Here is a 22004-nt window from a genome sequence, read left to right as displayed (position 1 = left end):
TAAGGTTGACAAGATAAGCCTTGTTTGCAGTAGACAATGTGTACAGAGAAACATCTGAGATCTGGTTGGACTTGTAACTGAGAGAGATGAAAAGCTGACTTTTCTGTCCATCACCCAAGTGCATATACGATTTCAAATTTTGATCCTTTTTTTTCTCCAGGTGACTGCTGAAAAATATGACTAATCGGATTAGATGAGCCTATTCTCGTCCCTAGGACATCAAGTGTTGCAATTATGACAAAGCCGCCAACCTCTCAAAATAATGCACAAGCTCTCCTTTGGTGTCTGTCTCCCGATGCAGCAGGCTTAGGCAGCAGTGAAACACATCTTTCACTTATAACTAGTGGATGGCTGTAAAAGTCCCTTTTGAGTCACATTTTTAACATGTAAGTATGGACATTATTGCAGCAAAACTAATTGTGATTCTGAAGTTGCATATTTGAACCAAAGCTGTGTTTTGCTAATCCACACAAAGTAGTGTTTAGTGCCCAAATCAAACCATGAAGCGGAGTCTTACAAACAATCCTCAATCCCCTTACCAAAATTGTTTTAAGGAAATATACTGTTCAACAGAGAAATTGCAGCAAAGCATTGCATCGATCTCAGATTGCTCTTATGTCTGATGTCAGTTTCTCTTCTTACATAGACTCCCTTTACAGCTATTTCCATCAATGGGTTACCTGTAGATTTCTAAACCTCATCTGGTCTGAGTGGCACCAGCTTGCATGCTGCACATTCCGCTAATTCCTTTTCTTTTATTCAACAACATTGTGCTGCCACTGCTAGCATTGGGTTGCTGTATTCTCTAGCTATTTGTACGCTATATATGGACAAAAAGTACTTGCATCAATAATCCAGCCTTTTAGCATAGTAGTGCATGTTTCAGTTGACTGCTACAGTGACTTACAAGCTGGATGTTCAGTAGCTAGAGTGGATTGTCTGCCATTTCAAATTTCAGTGGTTTGATCTCTGGCCTCTCCAGTGGACATGGTAGTGAACCCCAAACAGTCATTCTGTGGGTGTGTGTGATAGTTAGAAGTGACTTAAAAGCACAGAATAAAGCACTATGCAAATGTGGCTTGTAGTAAAACGTGCCTTGAGTGCACTTTACATTATATTCCCCTTATAGAAGTATCATCTATTTACCGGCCACGAAAAATTCTCATTTTCTCAGCACATCAGCCATTTACCAAGCATCATCCAGTTAATGACGAGGAGACTCAAAGTGGATCCCCATCCATAATCACAAAAGGCCATATGTCTATTTTCCCCAATGAATCAATTTTAGGTTTCTTCCCTGCTGGCATTCCAAATTTTCTTCTTGCCCTTTCCTGCATAAAATAACAAGTACTCCCACTTTTGGCACACCTCTGTACTACTCCATATGTTCTCCCTCATGTCATCCATTCCATCGCTTTTTAACACAGTTAACCATCACATCTTGTTTAAATCAAAACCACATGGTGATCAGTTCTACATAGATCCTGCTCCTTCTGACAGTTTTAAGGCAAAAGGTGGTTTTCCACCAAATTGCACCAAAATGCTTTCATAACAATTTCCAGAACTACCCAGTAGTCATCGTGGCCCTTTTCTGGAGGCACAAATGATCAAAGAGGTCCATTGTCTGTCATTTTGACAACCTTGCCATAATTTACATAATCAACAAAGTCCAAAGGAACTCCCCTGCCATCATGCCCCTTCAAGTGCCATCTACCATGGTTACATCCAGAGCCTTGGTTTATTTTCCAGTTTCAACCTATTCTTCCCATTTTTTTTGCCTCCGATTTCCACTAGTTAATTAAAATACCCATTGTAAAGATTTATCTTCGTCACATTAGTTTTAACACTGGTGGTAGACTTTCTCACTTTTAACCAAAGCCCTGTTATATGTTTGCGACTAATAATGAGCCAAGGCATGAGAATGTCAACAATATTTTTTTATCTAATTCAATACATTGTGTTTTATCTGATGGAGATCTGCTGAACAATTCCTTACATGTAAGAACAGGACGTTTCTTAGAATGTGACATAACCATGGTTAAATATTTGTTGAGTAAGTATGAATTAGTAATTCCACTCAAGCTTCAGCGCATAAAAAACAAAATAGGTCTTCAACAGTGATAAGATGCAGGGTGCATAGCCTAAGATGTGACTGTCTGTTGATGGTAGTGTTTTGTTTTCCCTGTTAACTATTTAAGTGCTAAATGTTGAATGAATGTAAAGTAAGGTTTATTTATGAAAATAAGGAATAACGGACATAAACAGAAAAGTGGACAGGAAATATTCCTCCAGCTGAAACACTGTGCTGCACAGGACAAACATGACATTGCTTCCTTTCACTGTAGTACGAAGTGAAAAGAGGGAGCGCAGTGTGATTACTTATTCAAAAGCATTACTAACTAAGCTGGAATATCAAGATGCAGCAAAACATGGAACACGGCGGCTTGTAAGTACACAGAGGTTTTCGGTTTGGCTACTTGTCGTGTTTGGCCTTCCATTCTTCGCTCTCTTATTTGGATACCATGAGTCCCTGCAGATAGTGCATGCCCCTGGTATGAGTGCTCCTCTTCTCTGACAGAACAAATTAAGCAGAAACGACAGACGAAAGGCCAAATGGTTCCAGAAAGACACAAAGGAAAGTGCTGTTCATGAAAGTCCCTTGTTGTGAAAATGAGGTTTCACAGGATCCTTGGTGGCAGTGAAACATTCCATGAATATGCAATACCTCAGTCAGCTGAGCTTATTTAGCATACTAACAGGAGGACAGCTTTTTGGAGCTGTTCACTGCTGAGCTTGATAAGGGCAACTGTTTTGTAAAAGTTGTAAACTGTACAAATGTTCTGGAGTTTCTGAACCATATAAATTTTAGAGTCAGGGCGTAAAGGATTTATTGCTTCACCCGTGAACTAATGAGAGGTGAGAGTAGAGTTTTCTATTGAGTATATTAACCAGCTACTTAAAATGAGAACTGTAATTAAAAAGATGACAGCTTTATTAACAAATACAGAGGAGTGGAGTACTTGATTAGCAGGGAGAAGCTGATTTACATTCTTGTGTGTGTGTGTAACCCACCCTGCTGTTTTAAATGTGATGCACTGGAACTCCATTCCCCGGGAACATTGTCAAAAGCTGTCAGCAGCTGTTATTGTGTTATCTACCTGTCCTCGGAAAACTATTCATTGTTCATAGAGTTGACAGTTGCAGTGCAGTGAGTAGATGGTCAGGAGTATGATTATTACACTGGCACTTGAAAAAAGTGTTATGGCGTGGAAGAGACCATTTATAAGACCTTGTTTACTCTTTCCTACATTTTTCACGTGGAGCTTTCTCCCAACAGAGCTACATTTTTTTTTTCTTTCAGCATCCTATAACAAGGCAGACAGCATCTGGCAAACAGCAAAACTAGTTTTTCCTTCAACGGCTGCTGGCCTAATCCATATAATTCACTGTGAAATCTGATTTGTGGTGACAAAACCAAACTGAGATAAAATAGTATCGTAATTGTCTTCTGCTGCCACTCTGGGAGGATCAAGGCTGAATCACGCATACATGAAAGCGCACACACATACAACTGGTGAAATAATTATGATTTTTTTGTGGTTTTCTTGCAAGCGAACAAAACAGTAGATTTCATGCACTGGTCACTTCACTGAAAGAGTGAGACTGTCATTTTGGGGGCACAGAAAGCAGCATTGGGTTACAAAGTAACGTGTTACTGTAATTGCATTACATTTTTCAGTAACACAGCCATGGATAGCATTGCTGGACTATAAACAGTAATTACATCCACCATCCATCCATCCATCTTCTTCCGCTTATCTGGGGCCGGGTCGCGGGGGCAGCAGCCTAAGCAGAGAAGCCCAGACCTCCCTCTCCCCAGCCACCTCCTCTAGCTTGTCCGGGGGAACACCAAGGTTCCCCGGCTGGGACATGTCCAGAACACCTCACCCAGGAGGAGCCCAGGGGACATCCTTGTCAGATGCCTGAACCACCTCAACTGGCTCCTTTCGATGTGGAGGAGCAGCAGCTCTACTCTGAGCCCCTCCCGCATGGCCGAACTTCTGACCCTATCTCTAAGGGAGAGGACGGCCACCCTTTGAAGGAAGCTCGTTTCTCCTGCTTGTATCCGCGATCTCGTTCTTTTGGTCACTACCCACAGCTCACGACCATAGGTGAGGGTAGGGATGTAGATGGACTGGTAGATTGAGAGCTTCGCTTTTACAATCAGCTCTCTCTTCACCACGACCTCAATTACATTAAGGTTACAATTATGTCATTAGTTATGTTACAAAGGTTCTTCAGTTACTTGCGCACCGGGCAGATAGCAAGGAAAAAAAACACCGAACATGTTTTTTTTTTCTTGCTGTAAAATCAGTTGATTTCAGCTCATGTGCGAGAGGAAGAAAATGGCGGCGGTGATGCAGCTTTTATTTTTATAGGAGGAAAGTACAAGAGTGAAATGGTGAAGTGCAAACTTCATCCAGAACAGGAACAAGACTGAACTTCTAACACAACTTTAGCTCTTTGCAAGCATCTGCACACAGCATGCTAACACAAAGCTAGCCAAGAACCCAAAGTGATGTTAAAGCTGAGTGTTTGGCATCCCCGATGCAGCAGCCAGACCATGATCTTTAACAGGTAACAAAAGCAGTGATGAGCAGTCAGGCGTGCAGCTTCTGTTTCTACCTTTTGTTATGTTTCTAAAGTAAAATCACTGACTGTCTTCGGGCTGATTTTCATCTTTGCTTTGTGTTGCTGGTCTTGTGCTTGTACCTAAAAACGAAAAGAAAGATCGTACCCGTGTCCTCGTTAGAAAATGGATTGGTGTTTGTGTGTGGGACTTCGCGAACCTGTAGGTTTACATTGTAATTAGGAGTTTCAGGTCATTTTTACAAAGAAACTAGAAAGTAATGTAACGATTAGTGAAACAAATTATTTTCTGTGGCAAGTAACTGAGTTGCATTACTTTTAAGAAAGGCAACAGGGGATGTGTACTACATTACTTTTCTTGAGTAACAACCCCATGCACTGACAAGAAGTAAAGAGGAACAGTGTACAGTTTTAATAAATATAGTAGCTGGAAAAAAGTACTTAAAAGCATTTAATCATTAATAGTGTTAGTCCCAGTCAACACATATTTGTTGGATGTGCGACACACAATGGAACACACAAAGGAGTCCAACAGCTACTTTGAGGTTCCTTCACTCATTAAGGTCTAAATTGTATGGCTGATGGGCTTGCTTGGCAGGGCCCTGTACTCTGAGAATAAGCAGCGTCACTTGGACAGATGGCAGGAGAAAGCAGCTGTGACTAAGGGATATACAACAGGGCCAGAGTGCTGTGCCAATAACACAACCTTAGGATGGAGGTTGAGAGCAAAATATTTAAAATGGAAAACAATGGAGTACGCCCTTAAACTCAGCTGTGTTATGAATGCCAGTGGGCAACAAGCTGCAGTCTACATTCCTCATATCAAGGGAAACTCATCATCTCTCACAGCCCACACAGACACAGGGCTGCGCTTCAATCACTCACCTTCCCTTTCTTCCCATTTTATTTGGGTCCTCAGAGCTCCAATCCCATAACTTTTTAACAAAACCTACCTTGACAAGCTTCCTCTGATTTCTCCAAGTGCAGAAAAAAAATATAGTCCAGGAAAACTTCAAGCTATTTCCTCATCCCAGTTGATGTGCTGCTTGGCAGAAGGGATGCATAAGAATGAGCAGTTAGCAGCGTTTGGAGTCCAACTGGGGGGCCTAGCTTGAGAGATGAGCTGGCATTTGGAGATAGGCAGGCACAGACTAATGGAGTCACTCTGAGGGGTTCTGAGTGAAATTTTCATTTCTTTTCTTGGGGGGTAAATCATGGTGTATGGTAAAGGGGTGAAAGCACTGAGGCGCTGTGGGCTGAGGCATGCACAAGACAGCCTGAGTCTAGGACTTCTGCTGAGCACGATATTAACATGAGCCAAGATGTCTGCTCTGGCATGTGATTTTGTTATCTGTTCCCTTCACTTGACTTTGTATCATATTAAAGTTAGATGATTTTTTCCCCCCCTGTCAATCTTGGGGATTTTCAGTTTGTCAACAAGGGAAAAGCATTCCGCACATGTCTATTTATCTTCCGGTATCCGGTTTGATTCAAAGAGAACACACATGTGCAGCTATTACGTCTAAACATAAGGCACAAGAGAATTAAGCCACATGTGTTCAACCACGACGACGACAACAACAACAAAAATCTCGCCTTTTATATTATTTCCTTTTCTTTCTTTAGGGGCCACAGCAGATGTTCCCCACCAAAATATTTGAATTTCTTTGGGGGGCTTTTAGCAACAACAGCCCGAGTTGTTCTGCTTGAAAAGCAACCATTTCTAATTAAGTGTGGTTTCCAAATGAAGGGGTAAACAGAAAAAGCTCCAAATGGTTGTCATCAAGGGCTCACAGGTTAGACCCCTGCTCTCATTAGAAAGGGCCTGTTTTACACACACACACACACACACACACACACACACACACACAAAACCCAATGTGAAACAAAACAAAACAAATAAATCCAAAGCTTGGCTACACATGCCTGCATATGTGTAATCATTTTTGTACGTATTGATGTGCGAGTCTGTGTTCACGTGCTTACGTTTGTTTGTGCCTGCCTGAAAGAGCAGGCTGAATCTCATTTACAGTCCAAGGGGTCACTTATTGACTGAACCAAACCCCCTGACAGGGCCCAGACAGAATGGAAGCTTAACAAGATTACTGTTATATATAGCAGCGGTAATGGGAACCTCTCTGGAGATTCTGCTGCTGCTGATTTGTGCCTTGCTACCCAGATTTGAGCATTTTGCACACTGCCTGTCTCCACCGGGAAACTCATGATGCATTACAGCTGCAATGGATCAATCAATCTGCTTACTCCCAGCTCTCCCATCGCTCCACCTGCTGCCTGCCAGGGCAGTGATTCCTCAGAAGACCGTGCCAAGGGCTGCACTATGAGCTTGTGCTGCTCACGCATGCCTGTTCACCTGCACCACTAGTTAGAGAAATCACAAAATAAATGGGCATCTTGTTGCTCTCTACCCTACTGTTAGTCATGTCAGGTTAAAGTGGAGGAGCTAAGGATTAGAGAAGGTGGGAGAAAGGAGGTGCGTATTAGAAAATACAGCACTGACATGCTTGTTTTGATTAATGGAGCCCTCTCTGCTGGTGAGTGACAAATTATCAGAAGGCCGAATGGCTCGTTCATCACTGTCATCCTAGGCTTACTAGTGTGGCACATCCAGTCCGGCAGCCAGTCGTGCTACCATCTCACCCTTATCGCTCCCACCTGGTGCAGAAGATTTTCAAGCAAAGGAAAGAAAAGAGTGGAGGAGGATGCAAAAGACATGAAGGAGCACAGCTGAGACGTTGACATTTGGCAGCGACCGTGCTCAGCCATTACTGAAATAGACTTATCCTGGGATTTACTGTATGTTTACTCAGATAACCTGACTGGTAAATGCCTACAAGCAGGCGTGATCATCCACCAAACTATTACCACATGACTGAAGTTAATTTGGGGAAGGGAAAATAGACAGAGTGATAAGCGTCTTTGTGTTTTACAATTGAACGGCAGATAGAGGATTTTTGTTTGTATCTAAGCCCAAGGCTCTGCCTGGCCTCTAATTAAGCAGGAAGACAGAGCTTGAGCAACGGGAATCTTATCTTTGCTTTTGCCAGGCGACAGAGATAGTGTCCAGAAGCATAAACACTAATTAACTACCAAGAGTGTGCTTTACTGTTAGAAGGCTTCTCTGCTGGTGCCTCTTCTGATGGGTATTACAGAGATACAGATGGAGGCAGCAGCCGCACACGCACACGCCCTAAAATAAGCAAAACTTTCATTTTGATTTCGACCGTCCGTCTCATTTTTCATGTAATTTTTTTGTCTTTCTTTGCTTCTGAACCCGCTCACCTGTACTTTTGTAGGGAAGGTAAGAATGGTCGTTGTTTTGCAAGTAAGGCACTATCCTTTGACGTAGACAGCAAACCAAGCTGAGCAGGTGATGGATGGGAAGTGGACAGCTGTCGACAGGCAGGAGGACAGCGGGGCAGTGAGCACCCGACGGAGACACACCTAATTCCCAGGTCTTATTTTGTCAATAAACAGCAGCCAGTGGCACTCAATTAGAGGACTTTATTGACTATGCTGCCTGGCCTGTGTCAGATGTCAGCTTGTGACACAGCGTGATGTCCTGCACTGACACTTTCTGTGAGATTACAGAAAATAGAAAAATCAAAAGAAGATTGCAAAAGCAGAGGAAATAAAGGGAGGAAAGAAGACAGAGGATTTGCTGAGAAATAGAAGGAAGAGACATTGCAAGATTAAGGGACACATAAAAAGTGGGCAAGTGAGGACTATAGTAGTCCTCAAGGCATTTTTCTCAAGAGTTCAGGTTATTATTTCTTGCTGGGTTCACTGCATGTCAACTTAAAATGCAAAATATCAGACATGACAAATGCTGTCAGAAATTGGCAGGTTTCACTCGCTTGTCTTCTGGTTATTCTTGCCACTAAACGTGTCTGGATAAGAAAAACAAATATACTCCTCCCCACCCCTTTTTTGAGAGTGAACAAATCTCCTAACTAATGTTTGTTTTCAGTTTCTTCTGCTGCAGTACGTTGTCTTTTGTCTCACTTCAAACACCATTGCATCGTGTTTTTTTTGGGTTTTTTTCTCTCCTGGAGAGGCAGAAACAAACAGACACCCCAGCTTAGCCAGCTTTCCAGAGTAATTGGTTTAGAGTCATTTCTTGAAGTTGTTGCAATTTTAGACACAGTTATGCCTAATTTTATTTCGGTTTTTTTAGTTATCCGCTTACTGTTTCATCTGAAAGAAAAAGAGAATTTATTTGTTTGGAGATAATAAAAATATTGCTGATGGTAAAAATGCAAAGAACACAAACCCTATTAATAAGCCAAAGATATTGTATGCTCTGAGTACAATGTTCCTGATGAACAAAATGCACATAGTTTATACTTATACACTGTAAATTCAGTGCGTTTCTTGTGTTTGTTTTTTCCTCTTTTTGTGTGGCGGGTTGGTGGCGGTGGGTGGGGTGGACTTGAAATGTCAACCTCATTATCATCAAACCTGTTATCTCTTCTGAAATAACAGGCTTGTTATAAAGAAAAAAAATCAGGTTGACTTTCTTTCGGTTATGATATTCATTCATATTCAGTATTTAGTATTTCAAATCAAGCTCATTCAGAAGTCCTGTTAGGTCAGCTGATACCAGCTGATTTTAATACTAGTCCACTTCAGTGGATACTCTTGTGTAAAGCTAAATGTCACTTCCCACGCAACCTGTTTAAATTGCATTAGCCTGCTTGCTGTCACTGCTTCCTTTCCAAGTGAATGTTTGTATACCCATTTTTCTGTTTGGTCTAAATGTTACAGTCATGGTCCGGAGTCTGTGACTCCGTGTTTAAGTTTATTATTATTATGGGTTTTTGTGCTCCTTTTTCACATTACATGTTCCTATGTTCTGTGTCCCCCAGTCTGTGTTAAGTTTGTGTGGGTTGTGTTCCCTCTGTTGGTGTTATCCCTGCCTGTGGTGTCCCCTTTTGTGTATTAAGGTCTCTGTGTTTAGTTTGCATTCTCAGTCTGTCTCTTTGCGTGTATGTGTTCCTGTTTTACTTTGAAGGTCCCTGTCTGATGTCAGTGCGTTCTGTTAATGTTTCCCCTGCCTCGTCAGCTGGGATGTCTTCCAGGTGTGTTCCCATCCTGTTTCCCATCCCTTGATTCCTGGTGTGTGCATTTATTGTGTGTGTGTTACCTCGTCCTCGTTGCTGGTTCGTCTGCTTCTCTCCGTCCGTCTTCCCGTGTATTTTCCTGTGCCTCCCTGCATCTTCGTTTCTGGTTTGTTTTGTTAGTTTTGCCCAATTTAGGTTTTCCTGTTTCATGTTCACCTGCGCCATTGCTGTTTGTATTTTCCTTTGTTATTAAACTCACTTGCACCAGAGCTGCCGCTTCCTGGTCCTAAATAATTCCCACACGGCTTGCCCCGGCAACCCGTGACAGTTACCTCTTTTATTCATGAACAAATATTGCTGGTAAAATATATGCCATGTTTAAATAAAACACTCAAAAAATGCATAAAAAGATGTCCGTCCATCCATCCATTGACTTCCATTTATCCCATTCAGGGTCACAGGGGCCTTAAGCCAAGAGGCAGAGTACATGTCACCAGTCTATTCCAGGGCAAACCCACAGAGACAGCCATTCATACTCCCTAATTAACCTAATCCCATGGATGTCTTTGGACTATGGGAGGATGCCAGAGTACCTGGAGAGACCCCACAGAGATACGAGGACAACTTTTAAATGCCACACAGAAAGGCCCAGTATAAAGTATCCATCCGTCTATCTCGTGGGTGTTATCTGTGCCACCTCCTTCAGTTCTCCCGGGGGAAGACTGAGGCTTTCCTGATCCAGCTGAGAGATATAATCTCTGTATTACATCATGGATCTGTCATTGGGTCTTCTCCAGTCAGGACATGCCTGAAACACCTCTCTAAGAGGCGTACAGAAGGCATCCTGGCCAGATATCTAAACTACCTCAGCTAGCTCCAAGTCTACTCTGAGCCCCTTCCCAAATGACTGAGCTCCTCACCCCATCTCTGACACTGAGTCAAGTAAATTAAGTATAATCTCATTCTTTTGGCTCCCACCCGCAGCTTGTAAACATAGGTTGACCAGTAAATGGACAGCCTGGTCTTCACTCTCAGCTCCTGCTTCACTACATTAGACTGTCAGTTTACCTCTCTACTCTCCTCTCACTTGTAAACAAGACCCTGAAATGCTTCAACTCCTCCATTTTGAGCAACAGCTCACCCCTGACTCGGAGCAGATATTCTACCCTTTTCTGGCTGAGCAGACTTGGAGGTGTTAATTCTAATCTCAATCACTTAAACTCTCCCAGTGCGAGCTGGAGGTCACCACACATCTGTAAAAAGCAGAGTTGGTCACATGGCCACCAAAACTAAAACTACAAAGTTTTATTCTGAATACCTGTCTCTGACCAGGGAATTTCCACTAGGACACTCAACAGGACTGTACAACTATACAGAGATGTCCATGATCTAATTATGATCATTAGTACACAGCAAAGCTGCAAATATCTTGACACCCAGCAGATGGTAATGCTCAAGATACCAAAGATGGAGAATGAGTCTTTGACCCCACAGATGGCATCAGAACCTCAGCAAACAGCCTCTGACTCGACTTATACATGAAAATAAAGCTACAATAACATGTTCCGACCTTATTTTGTAATGTTAAATGTGCCTTTTTTTCAGCAATAGGTTCATACCACAACACCTGCAAGAAGCCATATAATCTGCTGTTTATATAAAAATAAATGCTAGTGCAACTCACAAGGATTTTTCCCCCCCAGTGGTCTCAAATTAGAATTGTTTGCTACACAAGAGCATGTCATCGTAATGATGCTGAAAAAAAGAAAAAGAAGTTTGTAATGATCCATGCAGGCATGTCTCAGAGCATTGAGTTCTGATCTGAACTGTGTCTCACATTAGCTAAAGAAGATATGTAAACGGTGCTAGAATTTTATAGCTGGGACTATTTTGGAACATTTATTTTACTGGGAGTGAAATTAATGGTCTGGCAGAGGTATTAAAAGCACAGTTATAGGTCTTTTTCTGCAAACAGTGTTGCTCAGAGACGGTGTAATAGCCAAGATTTCATTCCTAAACATTGTCACAGCATCTGAATTAAGGTGGGAAAACGTTCTGTGTTTAAAACTGTGTTTCAAACTGGGAGCGGTCCAGACATGCAGGTTGGATTTACATGGGGAGTAATTCTTTGAGAGTATTAGACAAACAATTTAACTGCAAGCCATGTGCCAAAGTCACAAATGAGCATCCCCTGCAGCCAAGTGGACATTTCCCTGCCAAGCACAAATAATTATTGGTTTAGTTTTGCCAACATGTTCAAATGATTTATGATAATGAGAATGACAATAAAACTGCTACTGTCAAATGTTGGGTCTAACCATGGCATGCCATTTTCATCTGCCTTTTGTGTAATACGGATGAAGAGAAAGTAATAGACATGAGTAGGGATGGGATACTTTGTTTCATATCTCCAGCACCCACTTGAAACTTTCTCTTGGGAGTTTTTCTCTTGAGAGTTCTTAATAATGATACTACGAAATATGACTCTCATGTCAACCTGATGGTTTCACATATTTTCTTGTCTGCTTGTGTTTTATTCACAAAATTTAACTTATCTCATGGTTGCTTTGTCAGGCTCATTTCCATTGCATTTGCATTATACTCGAATGCACTGATCGCATAGTTCAGCATGTGGGATTAACATCTTCCCCAATCCTAATCTAACCGATCAGTAAATGAAACTGGAACTAGGCTGTAAGTGAAAACACAATTCAAATGGTGTCTTATAATAACTTGTGAGTCTTATCAGATGTGAGCAAGTTCAAAAAATATGCGGTACAACCACTTTGTGGGCTACTCTTAAACAGGTCTAACATATAAAGTGCTGAAGTGAAACTGATGTTAAAAACTGTGAAAAGTCTCCACGGAGGCCCCTTTCTGTACTTTTTGTACTATACTTTTTTTAATTTTGATGTTTCCTTCATTCCCAGTGAACACCACTGTTGCACCCTTCCCTGTTCTGGCACACTTGTCAACCAGTCGGTATTCAACTGATACGCAGCGTCATCCACATTATGCGACACACAAGTGGGATTTTAGAGGACTGCATAGGGCATGTTTGCAGTGGTTGAAACCTTTAATGTTTAAGTGCATGTACTTTAAATGTACAGCTGTCATGTCAGATATAAACAACAGCACTGAGAATGGACTGGGAGGTAATACAAACATTTTAATATAATAAGTCCTCTTTCACTCATTGCCCTGATAGTGTTTCTGATAGCAGCTGGCAGTGCTCAGTTGATTCATTTTGCTTAGAAGACTTGATGACCTGTCAAATGGCCTCCTTTGTGTGAAAGTACACAGAGCTTGAAGCAGACACTTTGGTTAACAGAAAAAACTGTTAAACACTGTCTTGATACTTGTTATCTTTGACCCAGGTGTTCAGTTTTGTCAAGCCAGCTAACACAAAGAGAGCTTGGCTATGCTGAATTTGCTTCGAATTCACATGAGGATGAATGAATCATTTTTAGCAAATGTCTAATATTACAAGAACAACTGTCTTATCGGATAGTTGGAGTAAAACAAAAAAGAAATAGCATGTAGTGGAGGTTTTGTCATAATTCCTATGCCTGCCTTGCTGGCCTGCCTTGCCTCTTGGGTTCTGTCTGTGTTTGTGTACACTCTTGGGCATTGTTCTCTGGATAGCACACTTGACTGCCTGATTGGTCTCAATCGACTAATCACCCCCAACTCAATCATCTAACTACTCTATATCAACCCAAGTCCTGCCACTCACGCCATTGCAGGTTGTTTCATCACTAGTGCAGTCAGGACTAATTCCTAGCACTTGGTTCTTGTGTAAAGATGTCACCAAGTTGTAACTCCACCTTCTCCTTGTGCAAGACCCTCCTCATGTTCCAATCTCCCCGTGTCTGCTCCATTCACTCCAAACTAACAGTTTCATTGTCTTTGTATCACCTGCTAGTTTTCTTCCGCAAGAACTTACCATCATTCACACAAACAAACCCATTTGCATTAAAACATTTAAGTCTGAGTCCTAAGGTGTGCTTCTCATCACACAGCCTTGACACTCCAGTTCAATGATAATATTCCTATAGTTGTTGGAAAATAGAGTGAATCGCTACCATTTGTCACTGCAAAGTCATTCCAATAACACGGATAATAGTACAAGCTAATCATGTTTGCTGCTACTTAGATACATTCCATATATTCATTTTGAATACAAGACATTGCATGCATGGTGACAATAAAAGTAAAAGTAAAAAAAAAAATGATTGCAACTCAGTGAAGGCATGTTGACTATGCAAGGCCTTTCTCCAAAGCTTTTACAAAACTGGATGTCTATAGCTCTGTGGCACCAGGAGATGAACACTAAATCATTAAATTCTTATATTATAACTGTGAGGCACCTCTAGTGAGTGACTCTGTCAAGTGATCTCTACCAGACCCTTAGTAAGCCCACCTAAGGAAAAATTTCCCTTACAGAAGCTTACAGAAGTATTTTTCATTTTATTACCACAGCTGAAAAAAGCTACCCTTCTCTGACGAGCAAAAAAAAAAAAATCAAATAAAAACTCCAGAGTCTTATTCAGTTTGAATGTTGTTTTCAGTGTCCTCTCCAGTGTGGCTTCAGGTGGACCAAACTAGAAGAATGAAAACCCACAAAAGAAACAGAGCTTTTGTGTTTAGATGTAACAGCTCAGGGTTACTAGAGCTAGTGATTAGATATTTATGGATCAATCTTCATCCAAACATTACAAACCTTCTTTAATTTTTATAAACTAACCTATACAGAATAAATATCTAAATACTGATTTTTCTTTCTTAGTGTTTTGTGTTGCTGTCTACAGGCCTGCGAGCATTTTGGTTGGCTAACCTTTTGACATGGATGCTATCGCTAACGTAGAACAATTGAAACACAATTGCCATGCTTTTCATTCAGCTATTGCAGCTCGTTTCCACTTCATTGTTTGGACAATAGGTCAAAGCTGCACTGCAGATTAGCTGTGCAAATACATACGAAAAGGAGAATGAGCGGGATAAATCAATAGGGTCAAATGAGGATGGAAACCAATGAGAGTGAGAGAGAGTGCAGGACAACAACAAGACGGAAGTGGAAAGAGCTGCAGGTAATCAAGGGAGTCATCAGCTGCATGTTAAGCCTACAGGAACTGTTTCCCTCGAGGAAATGAATGTTCAAGAACACAGTGTGGGTTCATCTCCTCTGACTGCAGGCTGAATTAAGTGTCCCCACTGGCCCAGCGCACAAGACCTGATGGAGAGAAGAGAAAGTTGGAAGTTTGCCTGCTCTAATTATGTTGACTGTTCCTCTTTTGGTCATTTTCTCTAGCTATAAAGCAAAACAAACCATAAATAAAAAAAAGACCGTTATCACATATAAGGACCTAAGTTTAATCCTTTTGGTTCCACCATTTGTCAATAACAGCTAAGGTCTGAGCTCCAACCCTGTCATAAACAGTTACACTGAAATTGTTATTGGAATCCATGTCAATGTCATATTACAGAAATGAAATTTAAAAACATCATTTCTCATTATTTTCTTTCTCCAAAATCTCATTTTATCATCTTCAATTCTTCAAATTCTATGTGCCTATTTGCAGCGTCTGACAAACGACACTTTGCAAAAAGTGGTAAAGCAAGAAAGATGTTGTTTCTGCAAAACCCAGAGCAGTAGCATGAATTAAATTGAATTGAAATTCTGTTTACGGCCCAAAAACAATGAGACAGGGTTTATTAAGTAAAAATGGGGAAACAGTGAAAGTGGAAAAGCTTTTGCAATTGCATTAGGACCGGATCTGGGAGAGCTGGTGCAATAATGGCATGGAAGGCTGGGTCAGATTACAACAGAATGGTATAGCATTTAGTGAACAAGGGAGGCCCTGAGAAAGCAAGCCAGACTGACCGAGAGGCTAAATGACAATTATGAAAGATATTGGATGTGTAGAAAATGGAGTGAATGGGAAATCGGGGAGAAGAAAAAACAAAGGAAAGTTAGAAAAGTTGTGGACATGTTGGGAGCAAAGTCCTGGAAAAAACAGTAAAACCCTGCAGGATTTGATGCTGGCTTTGCAGTTCATGTTGGTTACTGTATTATTGCAATGACTCTGTTTTGACTGATCTCACCTGAATGACTTTAGTTGCAAACAATTCTTCCTTACTCTTTTATATTTCCTGCTCCTTTTAAAAAATTTAGCTCAACTAGGGATATTACTACAAGTAACCTTTGTTGATTGTGCACAAAGACTGCTGCAAAAGATGCTTTGTCAGCAGCACGGTGTCGTGGGTGTCTTTAACCTCTCCACGCTGTCATAGGGTGAGAACAGAATAAACACTGGACAGTTCTGTTGCACAGATAACACAGACACATGACGAAAAGACTTTAACGCAGGAATAGCCGGGAGCATCATTTCTCCTCTTTTTGCTGGAGGCTATCCTCCTGCTAACCTGTGCTGGACCACTATGTGCTGAATGCAGAGACCCAAGCTGGTCGAAACTCTCATCTACTCCTAATGGGAAAGCAAACAAGTTGACAAAATGTCAGTTTTTAGAATGGAAAAGGAAGTTGCTGTGAAGGGCACAGGGACCAGAACTGTTGCAATGAGTCACCATCGCAGTGCCTTTAAAACACCCAAAAGGTAAAAGATAAAATTAGAGCCTCCATTTAATGGAAGCACATGTAGTAATTGTGGTTGGAACAGGCTCGGGATATAACATGGTGAAAGATGAAACAAAAGGCTGTCAGTTAAGTGGAGCATGGCAGTGTAGAGGGACAGACAAAAACGAGCGATTACCATCCAACGTTTATGACTTGGTAGACATTTGTATTACAATAAATGTCTATTTTTGAGTGATATATGATTGTTGTATTTATCATCACACAGAGAGTCATTTATGGGTGGAACTGGGTGTGAGCCGAAGTGTGCTTTGTTGCACTCTACCTGTCATCTGTATTTATGACAACCATACCGACACACCTTGAAGTAAATGTTTTCATCATTACAGGATTACAGCTTTTAAGGTGCCGCCAAGTTTAAAGAGCGATTCAGCACCAGCCAAATTATTGCTTTTGCTGATTAGCAGTTTTCACTTCTCATTTTGTGGTAGCCATGTAGACTGGCATGTGTCACAACTTGGAACGTGATTACTCGGCTAGATGATTAAAAGCTCCTGCCCTCACTATTTGGCACTAGAAATTATAGTCAGTTAAGCTCATATTCTATTATTGTCCAACATCAGTTAATGACTGTTTTCTAAAATATTCCACAGCAAGATGCCACTGAAACATGGCAAAATCTCTCAGACTCATTAACTATTACCCACAGAATCTAGTTATTTGTTTTAAGTGGTTCTTAAATACATCTGCTTATTTGCCAAATTCTGACACTTTCCCATTTTCTCACTTATAGACTGGAAAATGTGTCTGTTTATTTTTTTTCCTGTTTTTTTTCCCGATAGTTGCCAAGATGGTGACAAACAGACAGGAGAAGACGGGAGGTGGAGTTGGAGGTAGCAAAGTTGAAGAGCTAAAGATTCTTGAAGGGACAGGATTAGAAGGGAGTATAGTAAAGTGTTGGTTTGAACAATTTGGTGATTAAGTTAGACAGGCAAGGCTGAGATGGTTTGGACATCAGCAGACAAGGGATAGTGGGTATAATGGACAAATGATGTTGAAGATGGACTCCACTTATATCTACACATAACTGTGCCTCAGGCATTTTCACTAAGGACATTTTGCTGGGATTAGAAGTACATCAGACCTAATACTGAGCCTATCTTAAATGTTCCTTTTAACCCGTAAAAGCTGACGGGGTGTTCCTCCCGGCTGTAGTAGGTCTCGACCGCCCGTTAGCTTCGAGCTAGTGGGTGTCAGATCTCCAAAAACGTCGGAGCACTTTTGCAAATATGTGATGTCTTGTAAACCGAGCAGGTATCTGACGTTTACACAACTACATTCACGCCTCAAAATATCTTAAAAGTGTATTTTGTGACCCAGAAAGAGTAATATTACAACTAAGTAGCTGCCGCCATTGTTGGCGTTTCTCCCTAATTTTTTTTTTCTCCCATGTCCCCTGCGGGGCTCCGTACTTTTTAGCAATTTATGTAGTTACTATGAATTTAATACATACATATTATTAAAATTTGGAATATAATCATTGTATTGTTGCATGATAAAAATGTCACTAGAGCATGTAAAAATGTAAAGATAAACTCTGTACTTGTTCTATGTTACATTTAAACAGGTCTTGGAGGCAAAAGGTAATATATTATTAATTGCAATGCGAAATGTGAAAGCAAAAAGTCCAAAGAATTCATCATTTCAGGGTTGATATAATTAAAGAAAATGTATTTATTACATTTTCAGGCTATTGACAGACAAAGTTAGAGGTGGCTATTTGGTTTTCCAAGTAGACAATATCATTTATCTATACTGTAAAGAGGACCTTGAGCAGACAGATAGTTTCAACACTGAGGTGAATCAGCCTCAACGATGCATTGCTCTAGGATGACTCTGGTTTCTCAATAGCATCCTGATGTCTGGCCTTGCTGCCTTGCTGTCTGCTCTCTGACAATCTGTGACAGCGGAGGTGTGAGTGCCACTCACTCAGTGTCCTTGCGTCTGCCAGGGCATGACACACACCCATCGATATGTGGAAAGATACACTCTCTAACGACGGGATAAAATTGAACTGATTTAATCAAGGCGTTCAATACGTACCTCACCTTCTGCCAGCTGACAATGTGACTGAGGACATTAAGAGAGTGGCACCGCTTTTAAGAATAACTTCTTCAGTCACGTTGTAGTTTTCCTCTGTTAGTATTGTGGAGATGGACAAAAAACTGCTTCTTCATTGTTGCTGAGCTGGGGAATTAAAATATTTCCATAGCTTTAAGTACAAATAGAAAAGAATAATTATGTGTTTGAATGCTTTAGCTCCTGTCCTTGCAGTTGTTGCTTAGACAGTTGGTTGTTTATCCAGATGTGATAAATTCACTTGTCCTTCAGGAAGGCAATCTTCAGAATTTAACTGTCACGGCAATTAATGACAACGTTTACCACCAGAAGAGTTGTTTGTGTGTTTGTTGCTGATGACAGGGCACATTCAGAAACTTTATCTTTCCAAAAATATATTTGACCATCTTTCTTCAACCTACATAGCTCTTTATCCATCTTAAAGATCTAAATTTACACTCCTCTCTCAAGCCCCTTTCCTGTTTAGCAACAACTTCCTCTTATGCAGGATGTTGTTTTCTGGGTGTCGGCTATTATAGGTTGTATGGTGGCGACCCTTGGGGTTATGTGGTTTCTCATACTCCCAGCTCTTATCCAAAGTGATTCCGACAGGCACATTAAAATGCAAATTCTTGTCTCTGCACTCCTTGCCATTTTGTCACTTCCTTTCTCCTTGTGTGGCATGTTGAGTGGAAAGGAATTAGAGCGCTGGCCCTGGGGTTGAATATTCAAATGGCCACCTGATTTCCCAACAGAGCACCACCAGCCAGGTTTCCATTTACATAGTTCCTTTTCCCCATTTACTGCCCCTCAAAGCTGACTCAACCACAACTATCCACTGGGCCATTTATAGAACGTTCAACTCTGACTGTGTGGCGAATACTCAAACAGTGAACTACCAACCATATTGCGCTTCTCAAAAAAGACCTAGTCACAAAACTTCAGACCCCTAAAAGGGCATAGAGAAATCATTATTAGAACAATGCTGTGGAAAATGGCTACCCATTACCACTACAGGTTCTTAATGCTTGTTTGTAGAGGTCAATGGTTTCATGTAGCACTGGAGGGGTTACTGGGGTTTGACTGGCCAATTAGATATAATTAGTATATGATGCTAAATATGAGCACAATAGCATAATAAGTAATCAAGCTTATAATGAACTGGAGTTGGCTGTTACCCTTGTACTACGAGGAGAAAGATGCCCATCAGCTGAGCATTGAGAAGTGTTTTCTCCTTGAAAGTACAGAATAAAATACTTACCAAATTCAGCCTGATAGTTGTTCCATAATCTTGCTGAAAGACAAACAGGGGAAAATACAGTTAGCAGTGACAGAAAGGGTGTACAGTATGTTGCAATTTTTAAAACTGTTACAAATCTTCATATTCTGTGTGTTGCCATAAATGTAAGTTAAAGCATATATTTTTGCTTGATGTCTCTTTTTGTGAATTGCACGTCGTGCTTGGCCAGAAACTCAATACTGTGCACGAATGCCTCCTGTATAGGCACAGACAGAGCCCAGGAGCAGCTGGAGCTCTACTAGCATACTGCTGTCACTACAGTTCCTGTGGAGGCAGTGTCAGGTATTATTACAACTCTGTTACACTGATCATGTTGTTTTGCATAGTATGCCAAAAGTGTAATTATTTACAATTTTGAATTCTATTATTGAATCCAATTGTAGAAACAGATAGTTCAGCCATCCATCTGCTTTTCCAGTTCCTCTGGAGAAGCACCAAGGCATTCCCAAGCCAGCTGAAAGATCTAATTTCTCCTCTTGACAGCACTTCACTCAGGAGGTATTAGAATCAGTTTCCTGAACCACCTTAACTGGTTCCTTTCATTGAGGAGTTGTGGCTCCACTCTGAGTTCCTTCCCAAATGACTGAAGGCCCAACCACGCCAGCTACAGAGGAAGCCCATTGCCACTGCTTGCATCCATGATCAATGGCCACCTTTCCACCAGTCACCACCTTACTGTGGTAGAAGAATTTACCACAGTAAGGGTAAATTCCATAATTCCCATAATTCCATAATTATAAGGGGCTTTTGGCCCTAGTAGGGTGTCCTATTGGTCTTAAATGAGGGGTGAAATAATGAGTGAGTCACAAAACCCCCATGAAGATATGACTAAGAGACCAGTTTACCCTGCCTGACTCAGGGTTACTGCCACCCAACCCTGAAGGCAGGCCCAAGGAGGAAGCTTGAGAGAGACCTAGTCAGCCCGAATAGGCATCATGGGCTCACAACCTGCAGGAGGTGCTGTAGGGCAACGTGCATTGGGCATCAGTCAAGGCTGGATGACCTGCCATTGCACTCCCCAGCTGTTAAAACTAGCTCTTGGGACATGGAAAGTCAGGGGTATTATGGAATTTACCTGCAACATGCAACTGGTTTCTGACAGTAAAAGATGGTGTTGTATGAAGTAAAATCCAGAGGCTGCTAGTCGAACAGGAGGCAGCATGCACAAATATGAAGTGTACAAAAATAATGTCTCCACAGTAACCCCGTCTTCATTATACCTGTCTCTGTCAATGACTGCCCTCTTCTCCTGCGTTCCTGAGCTGAATGGCTAATTACCTGGATGAGGTGCATGGGGAGCAGTCGACCACAGCAGCCACCTGTCGGCTGGAGTCCCTCCAAATGACAAACGCCCGCAGGGTTGCTCTGCCCAGGTTGAGTCTGTGTTTTCCACTCTGTCGCCTTGCACCACACCTCAGCGTGGCAGCATCAACCTGGGGAACAACTGTTGTCTTTACTAATTTACCCAAAATAGCTGCCTGCCTCGGGATCTTTCATGCTGCCAGTGCTGGTGAAGAGCATCTGTTTTGAACTGCAGGGGCAAGCATAATCACACTGCGTTGTGGCTCTGGGCGTTAGCCTGTCTCTCAGCTAATAATAATAATGCACGTCTGGATGTTACTGACATGTAAAACTTGATGAAAACACTCCTTATTCAACACACACACAAAAATAAAATCAAAGAGAGATCTAAGATGCACAAAATATGTTTTGCTGTAGCTGTTAGCCTTTTAACAGTTAAAGTTAGAGGTTATTTTTGGTAATCCATAAACAGTGATATGATCATGTGGTTATGGTATTGATGGACCTGAGGTCAAAATATATGAAAAATAAAGCGGTAAATTAAACTTCATATGGAACACCACTGCTCTAAAGGTGAAAGGAAAAAAAAAACCTTTAAAGTTTGTTTGCCTGCAACAGTTACTTTTGCTTGTGTGCAAGTGCAGAGGAAACTATGCAAAGGTTGGGAAGAGCATCTGAGACACTGAAGAGATAGTAAATAAAAACTTCTGGAATAACTGTGTCGGTTGATGTGTGACTTGCTGGCAAGCCAGAGAAAATCAATATCATTCCTCTGCTTTTGTGTGGTCTTCTCTCGTCTATTGCTGTATGTTTCAAAGTAATTAGTATCCACAGAGATTTTTTTTCTTCAGTTTTCAACAGCTTTTGTAATCCCTGCACTTCTAAAGAAAGACGGAGTGGTCTGAAGATATTCCTACTGCCATCTTTACAGGTTCAGCTCTAAAGCTTGCTACGGGCT

The 22004-nt window shown here is 41.3% G+C and overlaps 1 long non-coding RNA gene across 2 annotated transcripts in view; it reads left to right on the top strand.

Annotated features, from left to right (window-relative positions):
* LOC309713263 overlaps nucleotides 1-22004 on the top strand; it is a 44434-nt gene that overhangs the window by 20970 nt on the left and 1460 nt on the right. Inside the window, exon 3 of one of the 2 annotated variants that reach the window (XR_014278538.1) lies at nucleotides 7965-8102. The exons of the other annotated variant lie outside the window; for it this stretch is intronic. This is a non-coding gene — a long non-coding RNA (uncharacterized lncRNA). Of the gene's footprint in view, nucleotides 1-7964; nucleotides 8103-22004 lie in introns of those variants that run through there. 2 annotated transcript variants of the gene reach the window in all.

Source organism: Aulonocara stuartgranti, assembly GCF_965226115.1.
Source record: "Aulonocara stuartgranti genome assembly, chromosome: 8".
NCBI lineage: Eukaryota > Metazoa > Chordata > Actinopteri > Cichliformes > Cichlidae > Aulonocara > Aulonocara stuartgranti.
Note: the sequence above shows the minus strand (reverse complement) of the source record. Positions and strands in the feature narration are given on the sequence as shown.